The sequence below is a fragment of the Oncorhynchus mykiss genome, chromosome 25 (genome assembly GCF_057628025.1).
Source record: "Oncorhynchus mykiss isolate SJ-2025 chromosome 25, ASM5762802v1, whole genome shotgun sequence".
Lineage (NCBI taxonomy): Eukaryota > Metazoa > Chordata > Actinopteri > Salmoniformes > Salmonidae > Oncorhynchus > Oncorhynchus mykiss.
In genome coordinates this window covers 6,191,267-6,210,107 of record NC_143046.1, presented here as the reverse complement: position 1 = coordinate 6,210,107, position 18,841 = coordinate 6,191,267, and positions in this window count along the sequence as shown.

Here is an 18,841-nt window from a genome sequence, read left to right as displayed (position 1 = left end):
AGGAGCACACTCCAACACCCAGACATCATTTACAGATAGCCAGGGGAACACTCCAACACCCAGACATCATTACAGATAGCCAGGGGCACACTCCAACACCCAGACATCATTTACAGATAGCCAGGGGTACACTCCCAACACTCAGCCATCATTTACAGATAGCCAGGGGCACGCTCCAACACTCACACATCATTTACTGATAGCCAGGGGCACACTCCAACACTCACACATCATTTACAGATAGCCAGGGGTACACTCCAACACTCAGACATCATTACAGATAGCCAGGGAGCACTCCAACACCCAGACATCATTACAGATAGCCAGGGGAACACTCCGAAACACTCAAACATCAATACAGATAGCCAGGGAACACTCCAACACCCAGACATCATTACAGATAGCCAGGGGAACACTCCGAAACACTCAAACATCAATACAGATAGCCAGGGAACACTCCAACACCCAGACATCATTACAGATAGCCAGGGGAACACTCCAACACTCAGACATCATTTACAGATAGCCAGGGGAACACTCCAACACTCAGACATTATTTACAGATAGCCAGGGGAACACTCCAACACTCAGACATCATTTACAGATAGCCAGGGAACACTCCAACACCCAGACATCATTTACAGATAGCCAGGGGCACACTCCAACACTCAGACATAAGGGATTAGGGATGACCAGGGATGTTCTCTGTTTAGTGAATCCACCAGATCAGAGGCAGTGGGGATGACCAGGGATGTTATCTTGATGTGTGTGAATTGGACCATTTTGCTGTCCTGCTAAGCATTCAAAATGTAATGAGTACTGTTGGTTGTTAGGGAAAATGTATGGAGTAAAAAGTACATAATTTTCTTTAGGAATGTAGTGAAGTAAAAGTAAAAGTTGTCAAAAATATAAAATAGTAAAGTAAAGTACAGATACCCAAAATAACAATTTAAGTAGTACTTTAAAGTATTTTTACTTTTACCTTTATCAGTTAAAGTCAGTTAAAACCTCTACTGACTCCCCATCCCACATGCGGGAGCGTAATCATCGCCTGACACTAATTACCATAACGCAACGGACATAAATATCCCTAGAAAATATTCCTATTCATGAAAATCACAAATGAACTGATATACTGAGACACAGCTTAGCCTTTTGTTAATCACCCTCCCATCTCAGATTTTCAAAATATGCTTTACAGCCAAAGCTAGACAAGCATTTGTGTAAGTTTATCGATAGCCTAGCATAGCATTTTGTCCAGCTAGCAGCAGGTAACTTGGTCACGGAAATCAGAAAAGCAATCAAATTAAATCGTTTACCTTTGATGAGCTTTGGATGTTTTCACTCACGAGACTCCCAGTTAGATAGCAAATGTTCCTTTTTTCCCAAAATATTATTTTTGTAGGCGAAATAGCTCCTTTTGTTAATCACCTTTGGCTGAGAAATCGCCCGGAAATTGTAGTCACGAAAACAGCGAAAAATATTCCAAATTAGCTCCATAATATCACCAGAAACATGGCAAACCTTGTTTATAATCAATCCTCAGGGTGTTTTTCAAATATCTATTCGATAATATATCCATCGGGACAATTAGTTTTTCAGTAGGACCGATTGGAGTAATGGCTACCTTTGTATTTTAGCTGCCTATGGCTATTCTTCAACATAAATGCGTAAAACTATGTCACAATGCTGTAGACACCTTGGGGAATACGTAGAAAGAGTAATCTGGTTCATAGCACATTCACTGCTCAATAGGGACTCATTGGAACGCAGCGCTTTCAAAATATGGGGCACTTCCGGATTGGATTTTTCTCAGGCTTTCGCCTGCAACATCAGTTCTGTTATACTCACAGACAATATCTTTACAGTTTTGGAAACGTTAGAGTGTTTTCTATCCTAAGCTGTCAATTATATGCATATTCTAGCATCTTGTCCTGACAAAATATCCCGTTTAAAACGGGAACGTTTTTTTTCCAAAAATGAAAATACTCGAGTCGCAACAGGATATAAACAAATTCTTATTTTCACTGAACAGTGGGTTAACTGCCTTGTTCAGGGGTAGAATGACAGATTTGTTCCTTGTCAGCTCTGGGATTTAGAACTTGCAACCTTCCGGTTACAAGTCCACCACCCTAACCACTAGGCTACCCTGCCACCCCAACTACATTTAAGTACCTTAAGTACTTTACTACCTGGAAGGCATACAGAGTAGAACATTATTTGGTGGTATTGGTTTCCATACGAAAATGTTTGCTAAATCTTACCCCCAATACCTCTGAATTGCGATATGTTGTGTCTGGAATGTATCAAAACACCAATACCAAGACACAGCCGGTACTTGAACTTGGCTGTGTCAGCTCAGACTTGTGGTGGCCTACGGTGTCCATTTCAGGACAAAAAACTGCAAGTTTAATCAAGGGTCTCATCCGGAAATGAACTATGTTGAATAAGTCATATGAATATCTGTCACCAGGTTGCTAAATCAACATATCTTTATCAACATAAAGAGAATAAATAGAATAGGGTGCCATTTTTTGTTGTTGTTGTTTGTTTTTGTTTTTTTGCCATTCTCTTAAGGTTTAAAACCACAGTAGTATTTAATGGGAGAATGGAACCCTGCCCAGGAGGATCACTTCTTTAATCAGGATTAAACATTGATACAACCTCCATATGACAGCCAGGGACCCCTTTCATTGCCACGCACGGAAACCATGAATACATCTGTCTCCTCTGAAAATGACTGTCTACACATTCTTTAGTATTTAATTACAAGTGGGAAATTACTTTGTTCATCCATCAACAAAAAAAAAAAAAATAATTCCCCTCCACTTGTCAAATGTAATACAGTGACACAATGCGAGAGAGAGAGAGAGGGCCCTAGTCATGTTCTGTTAACGACCTTATCGTCTTGACAGACATTTCATAGAAAGCAGGCGCCTTTTGTTTCGCTGGGGGTTTTGTCACACTCCGCGGAGCCAGCTACCTACCCCTGCTGAGACGAGGTTCAACCCAGATGTCTGAAATAGAGCGTACGGTAAATGATCATGTCAAGGTAGATTAATAGCTAAGATTAGAAAGAGTGACCTATCGCCACCGCTGTTCAAATGCATACAGTCAGCCACAATGAAAGGACAAGCGTTGTCATGAAGATGCACCATGTGTAACCAGCAGGTTAAGTCCTAAATGGTAGCCTATTCCATGTGTAGTGCACTACGTTTGACCAAGACCCACACAAACGTAGTGCACTACATAGAGAATAAGGTGCCAAAATAGATCCATCATATTTGAAAATAGATAGATCATAGCAGATGCAGAATGTACCTGCCTGATTATATCATTCTGTGAATAGTTCACCCTCTTAGGAGGGGAATTCTGATGTAAAAACCCACCTGGGCACATTGAAGAGTTTCAGGCAATTGCTGTGATTCATAAATGGGACTCTTATCCGATACTCAATCAATTCAATGTACAGCAAGTGGAGGACACTATTGTAGCATACCTTCCCTCTGGAAGAGGTGATCTCAGAGAGGGCACGGAGACGGAGGAGATATAAGGAGGAGGAGGAGGAGTGAGAGAGAGAGTCAATCCCACTAGACGAATTGCAAAGCTGCTAGCATGGGAGTCTAACATCTTGGTTCACAACAGATATTTTACCTCTGTTTTTTTTTTCTTCCAGGAAAACCACCTGAGTCAAGTGAGACAAAAAAAATGCTAATATTTATAGTATGCTTTGGATTGTCAATGCATTGCTATGGAATGAATAGCTAGAGTTATACTGCCGTTGGTTGACTAGAGCCCTTAGGCCTGGAATGAATAACAAGTGTGAGAGAGAAAAAAAAAAAAAACATTTTACCTCACATGAGCCACGTACTGAATTCATGGCATGTTCACTTTGATTATGACCTCTTGGGAATACTTTGTGTGATACAATTGCATCAGATTATAGATTTGACCCGAAGGAAAATGCACAATGCACATTTAGAAATGTCAGAGTCGTTGAACAGGAGAATAGATTTAGTGAGAATTTATAGATCACCAAATTGTATTATCTTAGAGAGTGGGGAGGAGAGCCCACAGAGCCTACCTTTTCAGAATGCAAACCGCTGTTGTCTTATTTTGCCTGGAGCAAAGACTGATATCTGTGAATTTGCATATACATGTATTTGCAGAGATACAATCAAACATCAAGGAGCAGACACAATTCTGGAATTCAAAGCGGAATACCAACCAGTTCTCTCTATAGCTAATACATAAAGAGAGCCCTAGGAGGGAGGGAGGGAGGGAGGGAGGGAGGGAGGGAGGGAGGGAAGGAAGGAAGGAAGGAAGGAAGGAGGAGGGAGGGAGGGAGGGGGGAGGGAGGGGGGAGGGAGGGAAGAGGGAGGGAGGGAGGGAGGGAGGGAGGGAGGGAGGGAGGGAGGGAGGGAGGGAGGGAGGGAGGGAGGGAGGGAGGGAGGGAAGGAAGGAGGGAGGGAGGAGGGGAGAGGGGAGGGAGGGAGGGAGGGAGGGAGGGAGGGAGGGAGGGAGGGAGGGAGGGAGGGAGGGAAGGAAGAGGGAGGGAGGGAGGGAGGGAAGGAAGAGGGAGGGAGGGAAGGAAGGAAGCGGGAGGGAGGGGAGCGTCATGCTTCATCTTCGTAACAGATAACATTAAAGCCCACGGAGAAGTTTTAAACAGCTACCGTATTGTGACTCAGGTCAGGGAACACATCCTGATTCTGTCCCGACACAATAGACATAATCTACGTATATGAATACAGGCTAGCATCTTAACATGCATCCTAATATAACAGAACCTCTATGGAGACAGACTAGAATGTCAACATGCATTCTAATATTACAGAACCTATACAGGCTAGCATCTTAACATGCATTCTAATATAACAGAACCTCTTTGGAGACAGGCTAGAATGTCAACATGCATCCTAATATAACAGAACCTCTATGGAGACAGACTAGAATGTCAACATGCATTCTAATATAACAGAACCTCTATGGAGACAGACTAGAATGTCAACATGCATCCTAATATAACAGAACCTCTATGGAGACAGACTAGAATGTCAACATGCATTCTAATATTACAGAACCTATACAGGCTAGCATCTTAACATGCATTCTAATATAACAGAACCTCTATGGAGACCGGCTAGCATCTTAACATGCATTCTAATATAACAGAACCTCTATGGAGACAGACTAGAATGTCAACATGCATTCTAATATAACAGAACCTCTATGGAGACCGGCTAGAATGTCAACATGCATTCTAATATAACAGAACCTCTATGGAGACCGGCTAGAATGTCAACATGCATTCTAATATAACAGAACCTATACAGGCTAGCACATTAGACAATGTTTCTGTGTGTCGTTTTCAGTATACCAAGGTGCTACTCAAATCAAACCAACGTCAAATCATAAAACAGACCGTTTTTTTTTTTTTTTTAGATATAATTCAAATGTAAATTCTCCTCACAAACTGTACAGCAGGTTCATGCCTCAAACACATGTTTTGAGCTACATAAGATGTATTGCCCCAAAATTATCAAAAAATGATGTCCAGCAGCCAGGGTTCATCTCTATCTTGTTCTCCTTTCAAAGGTGAGATTGACCATGTCAGGGTACAGTGACTACAATAGCACTATTACCTAATGCAGCTCCTCAAATTCAAAGACCAAGTCAGTCTATCCAGATTGTCCAAATATCTTCCCCAATACAGCTGAACTCGGCAAAAATTAAAGTGGAAAAGGAGAGAACAGACGAGGTGAATGAAGGAAGGGAACCACGGAATGGGAGTTAGTGGAAATATTCATCATTCTAAGGCTTTGCAGTGCGTTATTAGAACAAAATTTCAACAGGGATCTTAGTAGCTCTCATTAGATGGTGTATCAAACCAGAACAAAACTCACATCTCTTAACGACGTGGGGGAAGTGGATCGGAAAACGAGGAGAGGCGACAGAGGACAGAACAGCCGATTCCATGGTTTTGTCACCACCAGGCTCTTGCTCTGCTGTTGCTCTCCCACTAACAAGTCAGCTCAGCTTTTTGGAATGTTTCCCAAATGGCACCCTATTCCCTTTATAGTGCACTACTGCTGATTAACCCTGGTCAAAAGTAGTGCACTATATAGGGGAAAGGGTGTAATTTGGGATGCATAGGTTGGAGTGCGGTGCATTCACACAGTCTTTAGTTCCCCATCATTGATTAGAATTTAAAGTCTTGAATTTACTGGCAATGTTTTATTCAGATTATCTCTTTCAAACCAAGTTGCTGACATTTTGTTTTTAAATTACCAAGTGGCGTAGTCTTTCACTTTAAAGAAGTTTCTGCTGTGCAAAATTTACTGTAGTATACATACTCAGAAGAAAAAGAAGAAGACAAAGAAGACAAAGAAGAAGAAGACAAAGAAGTAGAAGAAGACAGAGAAGTAGAAGACAGAGAAGAAGAAGAAGACAAAGAAGAAGTAGAAGACAGAGAAGAAGAAGAAGACAAAGAAGTAGAAGAAGACAGAGAAGTAGAAGACAGAGAAGAAGAAGAAGACAAAGAAAAAGTAGAAGACAGAGAAGAAGAAGAAGACAAAGAAGAAGAAGACAAAGAAGAAGAAGACAGAGGAAGAAGAAGACAAAGAAGTAGAAGAAGACAGAAGTAGAAGAAGACAGAGAAGAAGAAGAAGACAAAGAAGAAGAAGAAGACAAAGAAGAAGAAGACAGAGAAGAAGAAAAAGACAAAGAAGAAGAAGAAGACTTTATTGTACACAGATGTTCAGCAGAAACTAGTCTTCTGCTTTATTGGAATGGAGTGGAATTGATCATTTCTGAAAATGTGTGGTTCTAAGAATGTACAATATGAGATGGTATGTTACAATTGACTGGTCTCTCTCACTGCTAACAATCCCCGATTGACTGGTCTCTCACTGCTAACAATCCCCGATTGACTGGTCTCTCACTGCTAACAATCCCCGATTGACTGTGTTTTCACCTCATGCTCTAAGGCAGACCAACACAACCCTACTAAGCCAACATGTTCTCCCATGGCAATTGAATGTTCTCAAAGTTTAAGCTTAGAGAGGACACAATGGAATCTAACATTATGTCTTTGAATAATTAGTACCTTGTGCTTTGTTTGAAACCACATTCCCTGTGGCAAACGGCCATCAATAAAAACAGCCTTTCATCTTGATATGCTATACATGCATTGATACCAGATGCAGAGGACACAAGTGCATACCAAAATGGTGTACTTTTCCCTACAAAGTGCACTACAAGTAGTCCACTAGAGAGTTAACAGGGTGCCAATTGGGACGGAGAGCTGTCTACAAAACAGTCGAGCTGATCTCATCTGTGCTTTTTCCTTCTTTGTATTGCTACATCTGAAGAAACGGTTCCTGTCCACAACAGGAGAAGATTTACATAAACATCAGACTCGTTCACTTTCTCCGTCTGTGTCTGTCAGAAAAACACTTGAGACGTGTAAAACATTTGCATATCAAGGTTGTCATTATAAGGGAGACAATGGCTGTCGGCATGTAGTGTAGCGTCTGAAAGATTTGTATACATGAGTAAGTCATCTGTTAGTATTTGAGACTTCAGTCCAATTTGATTATACTGTATCTATGTGATTCTACTGTATCTAGTTAGGGGAGTTAATGTCCTTGTCTGTTTTTTAAGACTCTGATCGACAACACTGTTTGTGATAACTGCAGTTGTTTCTAATCTTAAATTGCATCGGTAACTTGTGACACTTTGTCTTTTGTGTGTTTTTTGTACTTTTCGGTAATATTTTATGGACACGCTGATATTTCTGTGTTTTGCCTTCTTGCCAGGTCGCCCTTTGCGAAAGACGTTTTTAACCTCAATGGGTTTTACCTGGTTAAATAAAGGTAAAACAATTGTTTTCAAAAATCTATGTGATTCTACTGAATCTACGTGATTCTACTGTATCTACGTGATTCTACTGTATCTACATTACTCTACTGTATCTACGTGATTCTACTGTATCTACGTGATTCTACTGTATCTACATTACTCTACTGTATCTATGTGATTCTACTGTATCTACGTGATTCTACTGTATCTATGTGATTCTACTGTATCTACGTGATTCTACTGTATCTACGTGATTCTACTGTATCTACTTGATTCTACTGCATCTACATTACTCTACTGTATCTATGTGATTCTACTGTATCTACGTGATTCTACTGTATCTATGTGATCCTACTGTATCTACTTGATTCTACTGTATCTACATGATTCTACTGTATCTATGTGATCCTACTGTATCTACGTGATTCTACTGTATCTACATGATTACTGTATCTATGTGATCCTACTGTATCTACGTGATTCTACTGTATCTACATGATTACTGTATCTATGTGATCCTACTGTATCTACGTGATTCTACTGTATCTACATTACTCTACTGTATCAAATGTTTATCTTCTGATAATATTTGAAAGATAACAGAAAAAAACTGTTTGGTATGGTATGGTGTGATATCAAACTAGGATAAGTAAAAAATTGAAATAAATCGATCGCCACAAAATGTTTCCAATGTACAGAACACGAGAGCACAACTGTACAACATGGGAGCTGAAATGTAAACGAACACAATTTAAGCATTCAACTGGCGAGCAGAAATAACAGCACGTCTGAGAAGGAAAACCAGTATTTGAATTCACTCAACGACTCCTGCTGTAATCACATATTGAAATGGAAATTACAGCCTGGTACAAGTGCATGGCTGTGTTATGGATTACTTGGGGATTGATGGTATATTCCTCATGCAATCCAACAACTTCAGCTTTGTTGCAATTGATGTAACCATTAACATGACATTCTAGAGCATGGTAATTTTAGGGTCAATTGTTATATTGTATTGTCACTCTTGTAAGTGGAACCAGACACATTTCGATCCAGTTTGCAAGATTTTAGTTTGATATTACGCAACAATGAGGCTCACCCTGCACATTGGAGGTATAAAGATTAGACATAAATAATAGTGATGGAAAAGAGAGAGAACAAAAACTAGTGAACAGTATTAAAATCACACAACCTGTCCAACTGGAAGCTGGATGGAAGAGGAAACACTAAAACAACCTGTCCAACTGGAAGCTGGATGGAAGAGGATAACTATAACAACCTGTCCAGCAGGAAGCTGGATGGCAGAGGAAACACTAAAACAACCTGTCCAACTGGAAGCTGGGTGGCAGAGGAAACACTAAAACAACCTGTCCAACTGGAAGCTGGGTGGCAGAGGAAACACTATAACAACCTGTCCAACTGGAAGCTGGATGGCAGAGGAAACACTAAAACAACCTGTCCAACTGGAAGCTGGATGGCAGAGGAAACACTAACACAACCTGTCCAACTGGAAGCTGGATGGCAGAGGAAACACTAAAACAACCTGTCCAACTGGAAGCTGGATGGCAGAGGAAACACTAAAACAACCTGTCCAACTGGAAGCTGAGTGGCAGAGGAAACTCTAAAACAACCTGTCCAACTGGAAGCTGGGTGGCAGAGGAAACACTAAAACAACCTGTCCAACTGGAAGCTGGGTGGCAGAGGAAACACTATAACAACCTGTCCAACTGGAAGCTGGGTGGCAGAGGATAACTAAAACAACCTGTCCAACTGGAAGCTGGGTGGCAGAGGAAACACTAAAACAACCTGTCCAACTGGAAGCTGGGTGGCAGAGGAAACACTAAAACAACCTGTCCAACTGGAAGCTGGGTGGCAGAGGAAACACTAAAACAACCTGTCCAACAGGAAGCTGGGTGGCAGAGGAAACACTAAAACGATATGTGTTGTTTTCTAAATGCCATTTTCCCAAGATGTTGGAAACTAGGATAAAATACACAAAAAAAATGATTCATCTAATCAGAAATGCTTTATATTGTACTGGAATATATAACGCTCCTCATCCACCACTGTTGTGAGGCCTTTCCTTGGCTATAATGCATCAATGTGCTCCGTATATATGATCTTTCAGTTGCTGGTGTTGCTTGTGTTGCTTGATCACTATTCTACACATTTTTTTCCAGCACGTTTTTGAACACACAGTAACCTATAGATCTGACAGTGTTATTCACTTCTTCAGTCGTTCAGATTTATGAATGTTTGTAAACCCGGTTTTCACTAGTGGTAGTCCAGCACCAAATGAGACAGGTGATTGGTTGGGTCACTTTTCTCCATTCTATATTGTGAAAATGTCCCTTAAACGTTTTATCCACAGCCGAGAACGCCCCAAAATGTAAGTTAACAATAGCAAACCACACTCCTTCTATTCTAAGTTGATTCATTTGACAGTTTTGGGGTTTCTGGGTAGGGTTGCCAGGGTTGGGCTCAATTCAGAATTTTGGAATTGACTTATTTGATGTAAATTGCAGCATCATACGATCATCATACAGGGATTATTTATGTATTTTGAAAGTTACATATCTTGAAAATCGAGATTGCTGACAAGCAAAACATTTTACGACTATGTCAACAACGAACTAATGAAACAAATACAAAAAAAATGTTTTGCGGGGGAGTTTTTTCATTAACCTCAATGCTTAGAATAGGAAATTATATTTCCATCAACCATCTAATATGTTTCACTTCTATTTGAAGGCCTCGGGGGTCAACTTATGCATCTCAAATTCAAGGACAGCATCACGATGGTCAATGTAATGTTCTTTTTTTTTTATGATATCGTCTGAATTCATATATCTATCTATCTTTGGTAAACGGTGCAATTTGCTTGCAGAAACATTGCTCAGGAACCAACGTGCTGTGTCTGCATGTCTCTTGGACTGACACCAGCCTAATTGCCTGTTTTGCATGTTTCTGTTACGTTGGAAAGTACGCTAGGCTACTGACGTTTGAGTCCTAGTGAGTGGAGAAGGCTTTCAGAACTGAGCTCTAAACATTACCTTTGGCCGACCAATCCAAAGGGGTGTGTGTGTGTGTGTGCGCGCGCGTGTGTGTGTGTGCGTGTGTGCACGCGTGTGTCTGTGTGTGTGTGCGCACATGTGTGTGTGCGCGCGCGCGTGTGTGTGTGTGTGTGTGGTCTACCATGTAACTCTCCGTGACTGACATGTGCCATAATTTCAGAAAGGTATGGCAAATGATTTCCAGCTCTAACAACATGGCTCACTGGAATGACTTAGTTTCCCCAGATCGAAACAGAAAATAGACGATAGAGGTCTTTGCGTTGATTTCTTCCAAACTTGAGCAAGGGCCGATCTTAAGGAAAATATTACAGTTGACATGGCTCGCAGAGTAAAACCCTCCTTCTGTTGTTTAATTCATATGAAAACTCAGCAAACTGTGTCACGGGAAGCTTTGTAAACGTAGTATCTGTATTGTCTTAAGCTCGGGCAGACGCCAGCTATCAAACGACACGGGAGGAATGTTGAATGTTTCTGTTAGCTTTAAAGGATTTAAGTCAACTCTGAAACAGTGCTTATTTGCTCTGTTATCCTCTTTTGCGTTAATGAAAAGCATGTCCTGAATCTGTCAAGGGAGATTAAGGTGAATATGATTTACTGTTGTCCTTTTGTCAATGTAGATTTCTATCCATGGGGATCACAGTCAAACCATCCAGATGTGCATCACCTTTCCCCTGCCAAGGTACCTGAAGAAAGGTTGAGTCAGTGATGAGTTGAAATGAAGTGCCATCGTCGGAATCACAGTGTAGAGATCCGTAAGCGAAGAACTTCACCTGTCGGACCGTACCAAAGCAAGAAGAAGTAACACAAGTGTTCTTTCACAAAGATGTCTCTGTTCTTTTTGTAGGATGACGTCGACATTTGCATATCGTAAAACATTGATTTATCGTATCCCCTTTGACTGGAGTATTAAAAATCATTTTATCGGAATACATTTACTGAAAAATGAACTTAAACACGTGTAATCAAACTCTCATTGTTATATAAAATAATGGTCATTTTCAGACTATTATCATCATCAAATATTATGTTCATAAAGATGTAAAACAAGGATATCCTTTATCGCCATATTGTCACGTTCTGACCTTCCTTTATTATGTCTCTGTGTGTTAGTTTGGTCAGGGCGTGAGTTGGGGTGGGTAGTCTATGTTGTTTTTTTTTCTATGTTGTATTTCTATGTGTTTGCCCTGGTATGGTTCTCAATCAGAGGCAGCTGTCAATCGTTGTCTCTGATTGAGAATCATACTTAGGTAGCCTGTTTTCCCACCATTTTAGGTTGTGGGTGATTGTTTTCTGTCTTTGTGTGCCTGCCACCAGACAGAACTGTTTTGGTTGTTTATGTTGTGTTTCAGTGTTCAGTTATTGAATAAATGTAACACTTACCAGGCTGCGTATTGGTCCGATCCTTCCCCGTGAAGAGGAGGACGAAAACAGTTACACATGTACATCTATTATGGAGCTAAAAATACATGATAATACCTTCTCCTCGGACTGAAGATGCCCACAACCAGAGCCCCAGATTTCGACCTTCTGTTCCGTCTATTTGAATGCTTGATCTATTTGTAGATTGATGAAAATTCAGAGGGTATTTGTAACACGTGCTTGTTTATTCTACTACATTGTACGGTGATAGATCTCATTGAACTGAAAGATGAACCCGTAGACAGACGCTCATCAGATATAAAAGAAAGAACTACTTGTAAAAGAAATGGAACAATCAAACGGGATTAAAGTCCTCGTGAAGATTGATTTCAAACATTCAGACGAAGGATTGCAAGTTCATTATTTTATCACAGGTGTTCACTGAAATGAGTCATGAGACTCTAGGATCTGGACCAGGTGGAGGGATTTGACGAACAACCCGATAAAACAATTATACAATTTTATTCATGAGCATACAAGCACCAGTGTATTAAAAGGGTAGAGGAGTCAGTGTTTCTCCTTTCTTTCCCTCTTTCTCTTTTTCTATCTTTCTCTCTTTCTATCTTTCTCTCTTTCCCTCTTTCTTTCTCTCTTTCTTTCTTTCTCTCTTTCTTTCTATCTTTCTTTCTTTTCCTCTTTCTCTCTTTCTTTCCCTCTTTCTTTCTTTCTATCTTTCTCTCTTTCTTTCCCTCTTTCTTTCTCTCTTTCTATCTTTCTCTCTTTCTTTCCCTCTTTCTCTCTTTCTTTCTTTCTCTCTTTCTTTCTTTCTCTCTTTCTATCTTTCTCTCTTTCTTTCCCTCTTTCTCTCTTTATTTCCCTCTTGCTCTCTTTCTTTCTCTATCTTTCTTTCTCTCTTTCTTTCTTTCTATCTCTCTCTTCTTTCTATCTCCCTTTCTTTCTATCTCTCTCTCTATCGTTCTCTCTTTCTTTCCCTCTCTCTCTTTCTTTCTTTCTTTCTCTCTTTCTTTCCCTCTTTCTCTCTTTCTTTCCCTCTTTCTCTCTTTCTTTCCCTCTTTCTCTCTTTCTTTCTTTCTGTCTTTCTTTCTATCTCTCTTTCTTTCTATCTCTCTCTCTTTCTCTCGTTCTTTCTTTCTCTCTTTCTTTCCCTCTTTCTTTCTTTCTCTCTTTCTTTCTCTCTTTCTATCTTTCTCTCTTTCTTTCCCTCTTTCTCTCTATCTTTCTCTCTTTCTTTCCCTCTTTCTCTCTTTCTTTCCCTTTTGCTCTCTTTCTTTCTCTCTTTCTTTCTTTCTCTCTTTCTTTCTATCTCTCTCTTTCTTTCTATCTCTCTCTTTCTATCATTCTCTCTTTCTTTCCCTCTTTCTTTCTTTCTCTCTTTCTTTCCCTCTTTCTCTCTTTCTCTCTTTCTTTCCCTCTTTCTCTCTTTCTTTCTTTCTCTCTTTCTTTCTATCTCTCTCTTCTTTCTATCTCTCTCTCTTTCTTTCTATCTCCCTCTCTTTCTTTCTATCGTTCTCTCTTTCTTTCCCTCTTTCTCTCTTTCTTTCTTTCTCTCTTTCTTTCCCTCTTTCTCTCTTTCTTTCCCTCTTTCGCTCCTTCTTTCTTTCTGTCTCTCTCTCTTTCTTTCTATCTGTTCTCTCTTTCTTTCTCTCTTTATATCTTTCTCTCTTTCTTTCTATCGTTCTCTCTTTCTTTCCCTCTTTCTCTCTTTCTTTCCCTCGTTCTCTCTTTCTTTCTATCTTTCTCTCTTTCTTTCTTACTTCCAGGATGTTGTCAATGGGTCAGTAATGTAACAACGTCTCAGAGAGTCGTGACTTAGGGCCAGACAGCAATAATTGGTGGTGATGAGTAGTCTAGCTCTAGCTAGCCTAGCATCCTTTTTTATTTTACATTTAGTATTTTCATCTGAGGAATTATCAACCACTAATGTAATGGTTTGATTAATTTCTTCCCACCATCTGGTGTGAGAGAAGTGTTCCTCTGGTCCTGATAGCCTTCCCTGGTGCTGTGTTGGGGTAATAGGCTGTTCAAAGCCATGCTCTGCTGCGGACAGATGAGCAGGGGTGGGGCTGCAGCAGCTGTGACTTAGTCTGTCAGAGGATGTACCTTAGTTCAGAGTCAACTTTAGGATATCCAGGCCTGCTATCCAGACAGATAGGGAGGACTGTGCCTGGAAGCCCGGTTCACAGGCCTGGAGAAGAAGAACATCATTAACTAACCAAGGCCCTTGAGAGAAAACATCTGGGTGTGGTTGGTAAGACTGATGATGAATAAGCAGATGTCAAAATGTTGTGGGTGTAGATGATACTTCAATACTTCTATCACAGTGGGTGCAGATTATACTTCTATACTTCTACCACAGTGGGTGTAGATTATCCTTCTATCACAGTGGGTGCAGATTATACTTCTATACTTCTACCACAGTGGGTGTAGATTATCCTTCTATCACAGTGGGTGTAGATTATACTTCTATACTTCTACCACAGTGGGTGTAGATTATCCTTCTATCACAGTGGGTGTAGATTATACTTCTATACTTCTATCACAGTGGGTGTAGATTATACTTCTATCACAGTGGGTGTAGATAATACTTCTATACTTCTATCACAGTGGGTGTAGATTATCCTTCTATCACAGTGGGTGTAGATTATACTTCTATACTTCTATCACAGTGGGTGCAGATTATACTTCTATCACAGTGGGTGTAGATTATCCTTCTATCACAGTGGGTGTAGATTATACTTCTATACTTCTACCACAGTGGGTGTAGATTATCCTTCTATCACAGTGGGTGTAGATTATACTTCTATACTTCTATCACAGTGGGTGTAGATTATACTTCTATCACAGTGGGTGTAGATAATACTTCTATCACAGTGGGTGTAGATGATACTTCAATACTTCTGTCACAGTGGGTGCAGATTATACTTCTATCACAGTGGGTGTAGATAATACTTCTATCACAGTGGGTGTAGATAATACTTCTATCACAGTGGGTGTAGGTTATCCTTCTATCACAGTGGGTGTAGATTATCCTTTTATATGTATCACAGTGGGTGTGTCACGGTCGTCTTGACACTGAACAAAACGAACCATGAAGCTATACAAAGAGTGCTGAACAGGCAACTACACATAGACAAGAACCCACAAAATACCCAAGGGAATATGGCTACCTAAATATGGTCCCCAATCAGAGACATTCTGGCCACCATAAACCTACATATGCCTAGACTTACAACCCCCTTAGACATACAAAAACTCTAGACAATACAAAACAAGCATACCCACCCTTGCCACACCTTGACCTAAACAAAATAATTTAGGAAACATAGATAACTAAGGTCAGGGGGTGACAGGGTGTAGAATATACTTCTATCACAGTGGGTGTAGATTATACTTCTATACTTCTATCACAGTGGGTGTAGAATATACTTCTATACTTCTACCACAGTGGGTGTAGATTATACTTCTATACTTCTATCACAGTGGGTGTAGATTATACTTCTATACTTCTATCACAGTGGGTGTAGATTATACTTCTATACTTCTATCACAGTGGGTGTAGATTATACTTCTATACTTCTATCACAGTGGGTGTAGAATATACTTCTATCACAGTGGGTGTAGATTATACTTCTATACTTCTACCACAGTGGGTGTAGAATATACTTCTCTCACAGTGGGTGTAGATTATACTTCTACCACAGTGGGTGTAGGTTATACTTCTATCACAGTGGGTGTAGGTTATACTTCTATCACAGTGGGTGTAGATTATACTTCTATACTTCTACCACAGTGGGTGTAGAATATACTTCTATCACAGTGGGTGTAGATTATACTTCTACCACAGTGGGTGTAGGTTATACTTCTATCACAGTGGGTGTAGATTATACTTCTACCACAGTGGGTGTAGGTTATACTTCTATCACAGTGGGTGTAGATTATACTTCTATCACAGTGGGTGTAGATTATACTTCAATACTTCTATCACAGTGGGTGTAGATTATACTTCAATACTTCTACCACAGTGGGTGTAGATTATCCTTCAATACTTCTATCACAGTGGGTGTAGATTATACTTCAATACTTCTATCACAGTGGGTGTAGATTATAATTTTAAAGCATCCTGAGACCATTCATGTTTGTGGCCTCACTCACAATTTTGCCTAAGAACACAGCCATGAATAAAGAACGGTACCAACACATCCTCCGAGAGCATCTTCTCCCAACCATCCAGAAACAGTTTGGTGACGAGCAATGCCTTTTCCAGCATGATGGAGCACCTTGCCATAAGGCAAAAGTGATAACTAAGTGGCTCGGGGAACAAAACATTGATATTTTGGGTCCATGGCCAGGAAACTCTCCAGACCTTAATCCCATTGAGAACTTGTGGTCAATCCTCAAGAGGCGGGTGGACAAATAAAAACCCACAAATTCTGACAAACTCCAACATTGATTATGCAAGAATTGGCTGCCATCAGTGTGTGTCCCAGAAGTTAATTGACAGCATGCCAGGGCAGATTAAAAGCCTTTGACATTCATGAAATGCTTGTAATTATACTTCAGTATTCCATAGTAACATCTGACAAAAATATCTAAAGACACTGAAGAAGCAAACTTTGTGGAAATTAATTTTTATTTCATTCTCAAAACTTTTGGCCTTGACTGTACTTCTATCACAGTGGGTGTAGGTTATACTTCTATCATAGTGGGTGTAGGTTATACTTCTATCACATAAGGTGTAGGTTATACTTCTATCATAGTGGGTGTAGGTTATACAACTATCACAGTGGGTGTAGGTTATACTTCTATATTTCTATCACAGTGGGTGTAGATTATCCTTCTATCACAGTGGGTGTAGATTATCCTTCTATCACAGTGGGTGTAGGTTATACTTCTATATTTATATCACAGTGGGTGTAGGTTATACTTCTATCATAGTGGGTGTAGGTTATACTTATATCACAGTGGTTTAGGTTATACTTCTATCATTGTGGGTGTAGGTTATACAACTATCACAGTGGGTGTAGGTTATACTTCTATACTTCTATCACAGTGGGTGTAGATTATCCTTCTATCACAGTGGGTGTAGGTTATACTTCTATATTTCTATCACAGTGGGTGTAGATTATCCTTCTATCATAGTGGGTGTAGGTTATACTTCTATACTTCTATCACAGTGGGTGTAGGTGATACTTCTACCACAGTGGGTGTAGGTTATACAACTATCACAGTGGGTGTAGGTTATACTTCTATATTTCTATCACAGTGGGTGTAGATTATCTTTCTATCACAGTGGGTGTAGATTATCCTTCTATCACAGTGGGTGTAGGTTATACTTCTATACTTCTATCACAGTGGGTGTAGATTATCCTTCTATCACAGTGGGTGTAGATTATACTTCAATACTTCTATCACAGTGGGTGTAGATTATACTTCTATACTTCCATCACAGTGGGTGTAGGTTATCCTTCTATACCTCTACCACAGTGGGTGTAGATTATCCTTGTATACTTCTATCACAGTGGGTGTAGATTATCCTTCTATCACAGTGGGTGTAGGTTATACTTCTATCACAGTGGGTGTAGATTATACTTCTATACTTCTATCACAGTGGGTGTAGATTATACTTCTATACTTCTATCACAGTGGGTGTAGGTTATACTTCTACCATAGTGGGTGTAGATGATACTTCTGTCATAGTTGGTGTATATTTACTTCTATACTTCTATCACACTGGGTGTAGGTGATACTTCTACCACAGTGGGTGTAGGTTATACTTATATCACTGTGGGTGTAGGTTATACTTCTATCCTTCTATCACAGTGGGTGTAGATTATCCTTCTATCACAGTGGGTGTAGGTTATACTTCTATCACAGTGGGTGTAGGTTATACTTCTACCACAGTGGGTGTAGGTTATACTTCTATCACAGTGGGTGTAGGTTATACTTCTATCACAGTGGGTGTAGGTTATACTTCTACCACAGTGGGTGTAGGTTATACTTCTATCACAGTGGGTGTAGATTATCCTTCTATCACAGTGGGTGTAGATTATCCTTCTATCACAGTGGGTGTAGGTTATACTTCTATCACACTGGGTGTAGGTGATACTTCTACCACAGTGGGTGTATTTCTGTCTGTCTTTCTTACAAACAAATAAAATAAATGTCAACTCATTGAAAGATTCTATTTGTATCCTTGTACACACCTGGTTTACACGTCCTGAATTGGAAATACATACAGCGCTCCACAGTGCGGTGTGTACAATACATGCTTTATTTAACTGAGGAACCTTATTTAACTAGTTCGGCCATGACCAAATCCTTTCTCAAACGTTGTTCCTTATCATCCACGTTAAAACTCACTTATTTATTTTATTTTATTTCACCTTCTTTTTTTTTTACTAGGCAAGTCAGTTAATAACAAATTCTTATTTACAACGACGGCCTAGGAACAGTGGGTTAACTGGTCTAGGAACAGTGGGTTAACTGGTCTAGGAACAGTGGGTTAACTGGTCTAGGAACAGTGG